Source organism: Trichechus manatus, unplaced genomic scaffold, assembly GCF_000243295.1.
Source record: "Trichechus manatus latirostris isolate Lorelei unplaced genomic scaffold, TriManLat1.0 scaffold00063, whole genome shotgun sequence".
NCBI classification, from domain to species: Eukaryota; Metazoa; Chordata; class Mammalia; order Sirenia; family Trichechidae; genus Trichechus; species Trichechus manatus.
This window is the reverse complement of record NW_004443999.1, coordinates 12,021,679-12,032,786: the sequence shown is the minus strand read 5'-3', so window position 1 is coordinate 12,032,786 and position 11,108 is coordinate 12,021,679. Positions and strand designations below refer to the sequence as shown.

Sequence of the window (11,108 nt, the reverse complement as noted above, 5' to 3'; positions counted from 1 at the left end):
TTTTTCATAATTTTAAACTTTCACTGTTTTAGGAATTTACTTTAATATTTAGTCTACATAAATGTGAATTAGATGTAATTATTTTCCAAATATTTAACCACTTGTATGTAGTTGTAATTATTTGGTACTAAGTTAAGTACTATATGCTTATTTTTTGCTTACTAGGTGAACTATCTTGTTCCCCAATATCTGAGGCATTTCTTATAGTAATAGCATTCTTTTAAAGTTATTATAGCTTTAAAATCATATTCACATCTAGTAGGACAAAGTCTCCCCTTATTATTTAGCTTTTAAGAAAAAATTCTTGGATATTCTTTGCTATTTCCTTGTCCACATTAAAATTACTTTATCATCTCTCACCAACTTTCTCAACGTTTTCCAACTGGAAATTTTATTGTACTTAAAAAAAAAACTATAAATTAATTTGATAAAAAGTTACAGCTTTACATTTTAGAGTCTTTCAATTTACAAGTATGCAATGACCCTTGTTTTACATCCTTCAATAAGGTTTTATGGTGTTCTCTATATTCTGAAAACATTTTAAAGGTCTTTTTGCCTTACAAGAATATAAATGACTTCTCCTATGTATGAGCAGAGAGAAAAGACTTTTAAAATGGTGTTTATATCCATGTAATGTTACTACTTTTTAATTCAGTATGTTGTTCGTAAACTGGATTTAGTAGTTACATTAATCACAGTAACAAATCAGGAGAAATACCTGTAAAGCTACTTATTTTTCTTTTGTAAGCCAGAGGAACTTGGCAGACATTCTACTTTTTCATTTTTGTTTTTATCTGTTTGATGCTCTGACTTGCTTTCTGGGAATATTTTCTAACTAATTGTTGCACAAAGTTCTAAGCATTTCAAAGTATGGTGGCTAGGATCGTCTAAATATGGATCGACTGTTTAAAACGTTTTTTAAAATGAATAAGGGATATTTAGCTATGAGTTAATTTTTATATACTTGTCTTATTCCTCTTGGTGTCTTATTTGTAGGTTCCCACATGGCTGATCATCCTTCAGAGACCTTCACTCCTTTAGCCATGTGGGGAGCTGGAATCAAGTATCCACAGAGAGTATCAGTTCAGCAATTTGATGATGCATTTTTGAAAGGTATGTCTTTATCATTTTTATAAAGTATAACTTTTTAAATAAAGACAAATATTTTTAATTTAAAAAGTCAACTTTTTATTCAAATTATACTTGTAAGTCCCTCATTTGGGTATTTGTGTCATTACTATTTCTATGCAATGCTTTTGTGTAGTTAATATTATTTTGTTTATAATACCCAGGTCAAAGTATATAACCTTTGTTATTTGCCTTATGAAAAAGCAAGTATAAGTGATACTATTGCTTTTCTTCATATACTTTATTATTATTGGGATTTAGAGAAAACCTTTTAGGCAGATCTTACCTGCAAAAACTAGCAACTTGATCCATCATACATATGTCACAACTGATATTTGACAACTAAAGGTCCATTTTTGCCCTGTCTTTAGTATTTTCAAGGAGCCCTAATGGTGCAGTGGTTAAGCGTTTGGCTGCTAACAGAAAGGTTGGTGGTTTGATCCTACCAGCTGCTCTGAAGGAGAAAGATATGGCGGTCTGCTTCTGTAAAGATTTACAGTCCTGGAAACCCTATAAAGCAGTTCTACTCTGTCCTGTACGGTCACTATTAGTCGGAATCGACTCAACAGAATGGGTTTTTTTGGTTTTAGTATTTTCAATTTTTGCTGAAGATAATTTAACAACAGCTGCAGCTGTACATCCACAGGGAGCTGCCAGAAGTTCAAGCTGGATTCAGAAGAGGATGTGGAAAGAGAGATATCATTGCTGATGTCAAATGGATCTTGGCTGAAAGCAGAGAATACCAGAAAGATGTTTACCTGTGTATTATTGACAACGCATTGGCATTTGAATGTGTTGATCATAACAAATTATGGATAACATTATGAAAAATGGGAATTCCAGAACACTTAACTGTGCTCATGCAGAACCTGCACATGGATCAAGAGATGTTGTTTGATTAGGATAAGGGGATATTGCGTGGTTCAGAATTGGAAAAGGGGTGCATCAGGACTGTATCTTTTCACTTATTCAATCTGTATCCTGAACAATTAATCTAAGAAGCTGGTCCATATGAAGAAGAGTATAGTATCAGAATTGGAGAAAGACTGATAATCAGTCTGCAATATGCCAATAATGCAATCTTCCTTGCTGAAAATGAAGATGACTTGAAGCACTTACTGATGAAGGTCAAAGACTACAAACTTCAGTATGGATTATGCCTGAACATGAAGAAAATGAAAGTCCTCACAACTGGACCAATAAACAACATCATGATAAACAGAGAAAAAAATTGAAGTTGTCAACAATTTCACTCTACTTGGATCAACTATCAATGTCCATGGAAGCGGCACTCAAGAAATTGAATGAAGTATTGCATTGGGCAAATCTGCTGCAAAAAAACCTTTTTAAAGTTTTTAAAAGAAAAGATGTCACTTTGATGACTAAGGTGCTTCTGACTCAAGCCATTCTCTTTTCGTGTATTTGAGAAGGCTGGTCAATGAAAAAGGAAGACAGAAGAAAAACTGATGCATTCAAATGGTGTTGGCAAAGAACACTGAATATACTGTGGACTACTAGAAGAACTAATAAATCAGTCTTAGAAGAAGTACATCCAGAATGCTTCTTAGAAGCGAGGATGGTGAGACTTTGGCTTGCTTAGTTTGGACACGCCATCAGGAAAGACCAATTGCTAGAAAAGGACATCATGGTTGGTAGAGTCAGTGTAAACAGGGGAAGCCCTCAGTGAGATGGATTGACACAGTAGCCAGAACAGTGGATTCAAACATACTAACAGATCATGAAGATGGCACAGGACCTGGCAATGCTTTTTTCGTTTGTAGATAGGGTCACTATGAGTTGGAGCCGACTAGATAGCAGTTAACAATAACAGTGGATGTGAATGGTATCCCATTGTGGTTTTGATTTGCGTTTCCTTAATGATTAAAGATATTGAGCATCTTTGATGTGCTTATTGGCCATTTGTATATATATATATATTTTTTTTTTTTGAGAAATGTCTATTCAAGTCTTTTGCCCCCTTTTTAATTGGGTTGTTTGTCTTTTTGTCATTGTTAAATTTATTTTTAAAGGTATTTTTATTAGAATCTACTCTATAATCATGTTTCAGTAGAACCAGGGACGTATTTTTAAACTTTAGTAGCTTGTTAAAGGAAAATTTATTGTTAAAACTATCTTAGAACTTTTTTGGTAATTGTAATGGGGGTGGATCCCCAAAAGGTATGTCCCCATAAAATCTTTGGAACCTGTGAATGTGACTTTATTTAGAAAAGGGTCTTTGCAATTTTAATTCAGTTAAAGATCTCAAGATGAGATCATCCTGGATTATGTGCGTAGGCCCTGAATCCAATGACAAGTGTCCTTGTAAGAGACACATATGAGAGATACATAGAGAAGGCGATATGAAGATGGAGGCAGAGATTGGAGTGATGTGGCAACAAGCCAAGGAAGGCAGACAGCCACGAGAAACTGGAAAAGGCAAGAAAGTATTCTTCTCTAGAGTCTCCTGAGGGAGTGCAGCCCTGCTGACACCCCGATCTGAACTTCTGATCTCCAGAACTGTAAGAGAATAAATTTCTGTTGTTTTAAGCCACCAAGTTTGTGGTAATTTGCTATAGCAGCCACAACAAACTAATACAGTAATATATCCTAAAGCTATTAAATCAAGACCCAAACCAAAACCTGTTACTGTCGGTTCTGACTCATTGCAACCCTATAGGACAGAGAAGAACTTACCCATAGGGTTTCCAAGGCTGTAATCTTTATGGAAGCAGATTGCCACATCTTTCTTCTACAGAGTGGTTGGTTGGTTCCAACTGCCGACCTTTCAGTTAGCGGCCAAACACTTTAACCACTGTGCCACCAGGGCTCCTTTAAATCAAGACACGGTCTCTCATAATCATTTTTTTTGGTGACTGTTTATTAAAACATCTAATTTATATAGAGACAAATAGGAAAGTGATATTATCTTTAAAGCCAGTATTAGTAGTAACTTAATATAGTATTTTAGCACTCTTGGGTTAATGACTAGGAACATCACAGCTACAATTTTAAGTATTTTGCAAGTAACCGCCATTACAGAAAAAAGAAAAGCTCTTTGCAGTGACTTAAAGGACTAACAATTGCCTTAATAACTCTCTGTAACAGGATTGTAATTAGCTCCCCTCATGCTGACAGTTGTTATTATTCTGCATTTTAGTGTATCCTTCCATCTTCCCTTCTTTAACCTTTTGATGTTTTGAAATATTTATCTTCAAATGAGCATTTTAAACATTTAATGAACCACCACAGAAATTACCATACACTTATTTTCAGACAATTTTTAAAAATTTTCATCTTTGTGTTTTAGAGCACCCTTTATATTCAAAGGAACCCTGGTGGTGCAGTAGTTAAGAGATTGGCTGCTCCACAAGGTCGGCAGTTTGAATCCACCAGCTGCTCCTTGGAAACCCTGTTGGGCAGTTCTACTCTGTCCTATGGGGTTAGTATGAGTTGGAGTTGACTCATCAGCAATGGATTTGGGTTTTGGGTTATATTTGAAAGACAGAAATGTTTCCGATAAACATGGGCTTGAAAGACAGAAATGTTTCTAATACTTATGTTTTCTGTTAAATGTTGACCACTCACTAATTATCAAATGACTCATTCTTTTTAAAATCCTTATCATCAGATCTTGTGTCTGATTGTGTCTTTCAGAATGGAAACTGGATAAATGGAAGAGGCTTGATGTCAGTCAGGTCTCCATGTCCAATTTAATCACTTTCAAGTTTAATTCTATCTTCTAATAAGAAGTTAGAAAAGATGTCTGAGAAAATAGTTGTAAAAATAATAATAATGAAGAATATTCTACAACATTTCAATTGCCAAGGAGAAAACTTTATTACAAAAATTTAGGCTGAGTAATTTTTCTTGTGGCATAATAAAATAGCCTCAAGTGAGATTAAAAGCAGAAGACTGGCTCCAAGGAATACAGGATAATTAAAGAACTGCTATGTAAATTTAAATTAGTATATCGATTATATTTCTGTGATTTTTTTGTCTTGTTGCTTTGGGAAGGTACTTTAAACACAGATCTAATAAAACCCTGTTGTAAGTTTCTTCCCTGTAATATGTCAGTTACTTCTGTTTATTAACACTTTTTGTACCTTTAATTCCAATCTTGCCTTGTTAAGTACAATGGGAAATAAGTGACCAGAGTATAGATTGCTCAGGTAGAAACCTCCTAATACAGAAAAATACGTGGTCAGCATAATGAAGTTAGACTGGTAGTATTATCTTAAAATGAAGCACAAAATTGTCATTGTTGAAGATATACCACTTAAGCAAAAATAATCTTCACATTTGTAGAAGGCACATCATCATTGGGATGTGGCCTCCAAAGTGGCAGGAGTATTCTGCCTTCTTCATGTCACCTCATTAGCTGACAGTCTGTACTCTAGTGTTTAAACCAAGGTCTAGTGTCTCACCTTCAGGCCTGCAGTTACAGAAACCTGATTTTTCTCAGAATAACAGAACAGATTCTTCTCCCAGGATAGATGTGTATTGGCCAAATGAAAGAAAATACATAAAAATCAGAATACCAATTCAATTATTAATTTATAATAAATCACTATCAAAGGATAGAAATAAATGAAGGCTACATCACAAGAACATCTTTTACTCACAGACAGACTGGATCATAATCAGATAATTGCTTGTTGTTAGGTGCTATCAAGTCAGATACAACTCACAGCGACCCTATGTACAACAGAACAAAACACTGCCCGGTCCTGCGCCAAGCTTATAATCATTGTTACACTTGAGCCCATTGTTACAGCCACTGTGTCAATCCATCTGATTGAGGGACTTCTTTTCACTGAACCTCTACTTTACCAAGCATGATGTCCTTCTCCAGGAACTGGTCTCTCCTGATAACATGTCCAAAGTATGTGAGACCAAGTCTAGCCATCCTTGCTTCTAATGAATATTCTGGCTATGCTTCTTCCAAGACAGGTTTGTTCGTTCTTCTGGGAGTCCATGGTATATTCAATATTCTTCGCCAACACCATAGTTCAAAGGCGTCAGTTCTTCGGTCTTCCTTATTCATTGTCCAGCTTTCACATGCATATGATGTGATTGAAAATACCACGGCTTGGGTCAGGTGCACCTTAGTCTTTAAAGTGACATCTTTGCTTTTTGACGCTTTAAAAAGGTATTTTGCAGCAGAATTACCCAATGCAATGCATCATTTGATTTCTTGACTGCTGCTTCCATGGGTGTTGTTGTAGACCCAAGTAAAATGAAATTCTTGACAACTTCAATCTTTTCTCCATTTATCATGATGTCGCTCATTGGTCCAGTTGTGAAGATTTTTGTTTTCTTTATGTTGAAGTGTAATCCATACTGAAGGCTGTATAGTCTATGACCTTCATCGGTAATTACTTCAAGTCCTTTTCACTTTCAGCAAGCAAGATTATATCTTGATTGCATGCTCAATCAATTTCAGGCTGCAGAAGTTGGTAAAAATCTTCCATTTCTTCATTTTTGGCCATAGTGGTTGGTGCATAAATTTGAATAATATTCGTATTAACTGGTCTTTCTCGTAGGCATGTGGATATTATCCTATTACTGACAGCATTGTACTTCAGAATAGATCTTGAAGTTTTCTTTTTTGACAATGAATGTGACACCATTCCTCTTTAAGTTGTCATTCCCGGCATAGTAGACAATATGATTGTCTGATTCAAAATGGCCAGTAGCAGTCCGTTTCAGCTCACTAATGCCTAGGATATTGATGTTTATGCATTCCATTTCATTTTTGACCATTTCCAATTTTCTTAGATTCACACTTCATACATTCCACATTCCTATTCTTAATGGATATGTGCAGCTGTTTCTTCTCATTTTGAGTCATGCCACATCAGAAAATGCAGGTCCCAAGAACTTTACTGCATCCACGTCATTAAGGTTGACACTGCTTTGAGGAGGCAGCTCTTCCTCAGTCATCTTTTGAGTGCTTTCCAACCTGAGGGGCTCATCTTCTGGCACTATATCAGACAATGTTCCACTGCTATTCATAAGGTTTTCACTGGCTAATTTTTTTCAGAAGTAGACTGTCAGGTCTTTCTTCCTAGTCTGTCTTAGTCTGGAAGCTCAGCTGAAACCTGTCTGCCATGGGTGACCCTGCTGGTATTTGAATACTGGTGGCGTAGCTTCCAGCATCACAGCAACACGCAAGTCCCCATAGTATGACAAACTGACAGATGCATGGGTTTTTTGTTGTTGTTGTTGTTATAGTATCTTTTACATTTAGGACTCTTGGTTCTTTCAAAAATTTTTTTTAAAGTTTATATACCTCTAGCAGTAAACACATGTTTAGAGATCAGCATCTATTGTGTGTTAAATAAATGTTTCGAAGGTAATAGCTTATAACAAATATCACGGTTATGTTCCAAAATACAGTTAGATTAATCATTCAGTTTCCTTGTTCATGTCCGTAGACTTCTTAGAATTGAACTTTTTCTGTTTGTAGGTTGACATTGCACCACTGATGGCTTCCCTCATTGGAGTTCCTTTTCCCCTTAATTCAATGGTAAGGATTAAAATTTTATCATCACACACAATATTGTGCAGCAAAAGTTACACTTTAAAATGTATTTGTTTCTGTGTAATCTTTATTACATATAGAACTGTATTTTTCTGTATATTCCTTTAAATATGTAAACTTCATAATTGTAAATGTATCATAATCTAAGACATGGAATGCAAGCCTAATAAATTTCTTTGCAAAGTTTTATTTTCTAAAATAGGATATAGATTTTGTATTGTAGTTATAGGTGATAAAAATGTATAAATAATTTTTTGCTTGCAAGCAGCAGAAACTGAGACCATTTAAGGGGAATTTATTGAAAAGATATTGGTAGTTTGCTGAATCAAAGAGGCACTCGAAAACCAAGCCTGGAAATAGGCAGGAACCAAGAGAGCCCTGGAGACTCTGAACCAAAAACCAAACCCACTGCGGCCAAGTCGATTCCAACTCATAGTGACCCTATACAACAATGTAGAACTGCGCCATAGGGTTTCTTTCCAATGCTCTAAATCTTTATGGAAGCAGACTGCCACATCTTTCTCCGTGGAGTGACTGGTGGGTTTGAACAGCTGACCTTTGGTTAGCAGCCAAGTGTTTTTTTAACCACGGTGGCACCAGGGCTCCTAGGAGTCTCTGAAGGAGGAACCAGAATGTAGGGCACTGACACCAGAAGAAAGCAGCATTACACCTGGTTCAGTTTCTGTTTCTTGATTCACAGGAGTCAAATTCTGGTCTGTGGCCATTTGAGTGGCCTAACCTGGGTTATTTATCTACCCTTCAGTAAGGGATAGTAGAGTTCCTCATTTCGGACCCACCATGCTATATTCAATGGAGAAGATTTCTCAACAGAAAATGTTAAGATTGGGAACTGTATGCTAAAAAGCCAAAAAAGAAACAAAAAATACCCATCCTAATCAGCCTCTCTTATTAGGTCTTTGCAATCAAACTTACTAACTCAAATCATCTAATTCAGAAACGCCAAGTAAATAGGAACTGGTGTAGTCATGCATGTGTGTAAAACTGAAGCAAACGTTCCATAAAACAATCCTTACTCTTACTATGTGTAGTACACGTTCATATTTCTCCTTTTTTTTAAAGTATACTGTTTGTAATCCACCTCAGTGATTTCACCACCCACTAATATGCTGCCTTGTTCTGGTTTAGTGATTCCATGATGACCTCCGTGGCTTTGACCATCACTTTGGCTTTTGACTTTTTGAATATTATCTATCTCCATTTCTTGACTATGATTATCCATCTTTTTCTTGGACTAATTACTAATAACACTTTTAGATTTCTGCTTTCCCTTTCTGATCTCATTGCTTAGCAGACTGTTAGCTTCTTTCCTTCATTCTGTTAATGTGTTGTATTACGTTGACTTTCTTATAGTTGGATTTTTGGGATAAATCCTTCTTGATTGTGGTGTGTAAATCTTTTAATTTGCTATTGGATTTGGTTTGCTACTATTTTGTTGAGGATTTGTGCATCTATATTCACAACAACAACATTCATAAGACATATTGGTCTGTAGTTTTCATTTCTTGTGGTATCTTTATCTAGCTTTGGTATCAGGGTAGTGTTGGCCTCATAGAATGAGTTAGGAAGCATTCCCTCCTCTTTCATTTTTTGGAAGAGTTTGAGAAGGATTGTTGTTAATTTTTCTTTAAATGTCAGTAAAAGAATTGGATAATAAAGACACTAAAAAAATATGGAGTAGACCTCAAGACTTTGTATTCTGGATTCAGAATGTCTGTTCATATACCAGCTCTGCTATTTACTACAGCATGGCCTCTGGTAAATTAACATTTCATGTTTCAGTTTTGTCATCTTAAATGACAATATAATCATCTTATTTCATGAGGTTGTGAGAATTAAATGAGGAAACATGTGTAAAGCACTTAGTTCAGTGCCTACCACATAGTAATCTTTCAATAAATGTTAGTTTTTATTGAACTAAGTTCATCTTTTTTGCTTTATTTACTGTACTACATCTAGTTTGTGAGAAAAATAATATAACATTTTTCAGTTATGGCGTTAAAAAAGATTCTCCTTTAATTATTCTAGTAATTTATTTTTCCATACTTCTCATCTTTATTGCTTCCTTTATGAGTCTATGTTGTTTTTGATGAATAGCCTGAGCTTTTTTAGTACTAAGATTAAGCCAATGTTTATTATTTGCAGCAAACTGTTCCTGTGGATTATCTTAACAACACTGATCTCTTCAAAGCAGAGAGCATGTTTACAAATACAATCCAGATTCTTGAACAGTTCAAGCTATAAGAAAGTCTCACAGAAAACAGACAATTTCTGCAATTTTAAAATCAAATATGTTAAGTGGAAATATTTTATGTTTTGATAAAATTACTTTTTCTAATGAATTATCTTTCAGTTTTGTGTATAAAGTTTCACATTTCTGAGGTGCAGATTCTAGGAGTCAATTTCTGAGTGTAGAATTACCTTTGAAGAGCGTCCCTAATTGTAAGATTATCACATATGTTTATGAAGACTAGCAGCCACATCTGTGTGGAATTTGCCCTATAGAAATAGAATTAAAGATTGCAACATTTCTTTTTTGTTTGTTTGTTTTTATTTTTTCCCATACAAAAATTTATACATTGTTATGTGACTCTAATTGCTCTCCCCATACCGTGACAGCACACTCCTCCTTTCCACCCCTGATTCCCCATGTCCATTCAACCAGCGCCTAACCCTCTCTGACTTCCCATCTCACCTCCGGACAGAGCTGCCCATTTAGTCTCTTGTAGCTACTATAACCAAGAGGCACACTCCTCACGAATATCACTTTATGTCCCACAGTCCAGTCCAATCCCTGTCTGAAGAGTTGGCCTTGGAAATGGTTTTAGTTCTAGGCTGAGGGAGAATCCAGGGGCCGTGATTTCCGGGGTTCCTCTAGTCTCAGTCAGACCATTAAGTCTGGTCTTCTTACTAGAATTTGAGTACTGCACCCCACCTTTCTCCCGCTCCACCCAGAATTCTCTGTCATGTTCCCTATCAGGGCAGTCATTGGTGGTAGCCAGGCACCATGTAGTTCTTCTGGTCTCATGCTGATGAAGTCTCTGGTTTATGTGGCGCTTTCAGTCTCTTGGGCTAATACTTTCCTTGGGTCTTTGGTGTTCTGCATTCTCCTTTACTCCAGGTGGCTGGGACCAATGGATGCATCTTAGGTGGCTGCTTGCAAGCTTTTAAGACCCCAGATGCCACTCACCAAAGTAGGATGCATAACATTTTCTTAATAAGCTTTGTTATGCCAGTTGACCTAGATGTCGCCTGAAAGCATGGTCCCCAGATCCCTACCCCTGCTACTCTGTCCCTTGAAGTGTTTGATTGTATTCAGCAAACTTCTTAGCTTTGGTTTAGTCCAGTTGTGCTGACTTCCCCTGTAGTGTGTGCTGTCCTTCCCTTCACCTAAGATAGTTCTTATCTACTATCTAGT

At 36.1% G+C, this 11,108-nt stretch overlaps 1 pseudogene; it reads left to right on the top strand.

Annotated features, from left to right (window-relative positions):
• Positions 1-11,108, top strand: part of LOC101354936 (GPI ethanolamine phosphate transferase 1-like) — a 45,949-nt pseudogene that overhangs the window by 14,655 nt on the left and 20,186 nt on the right.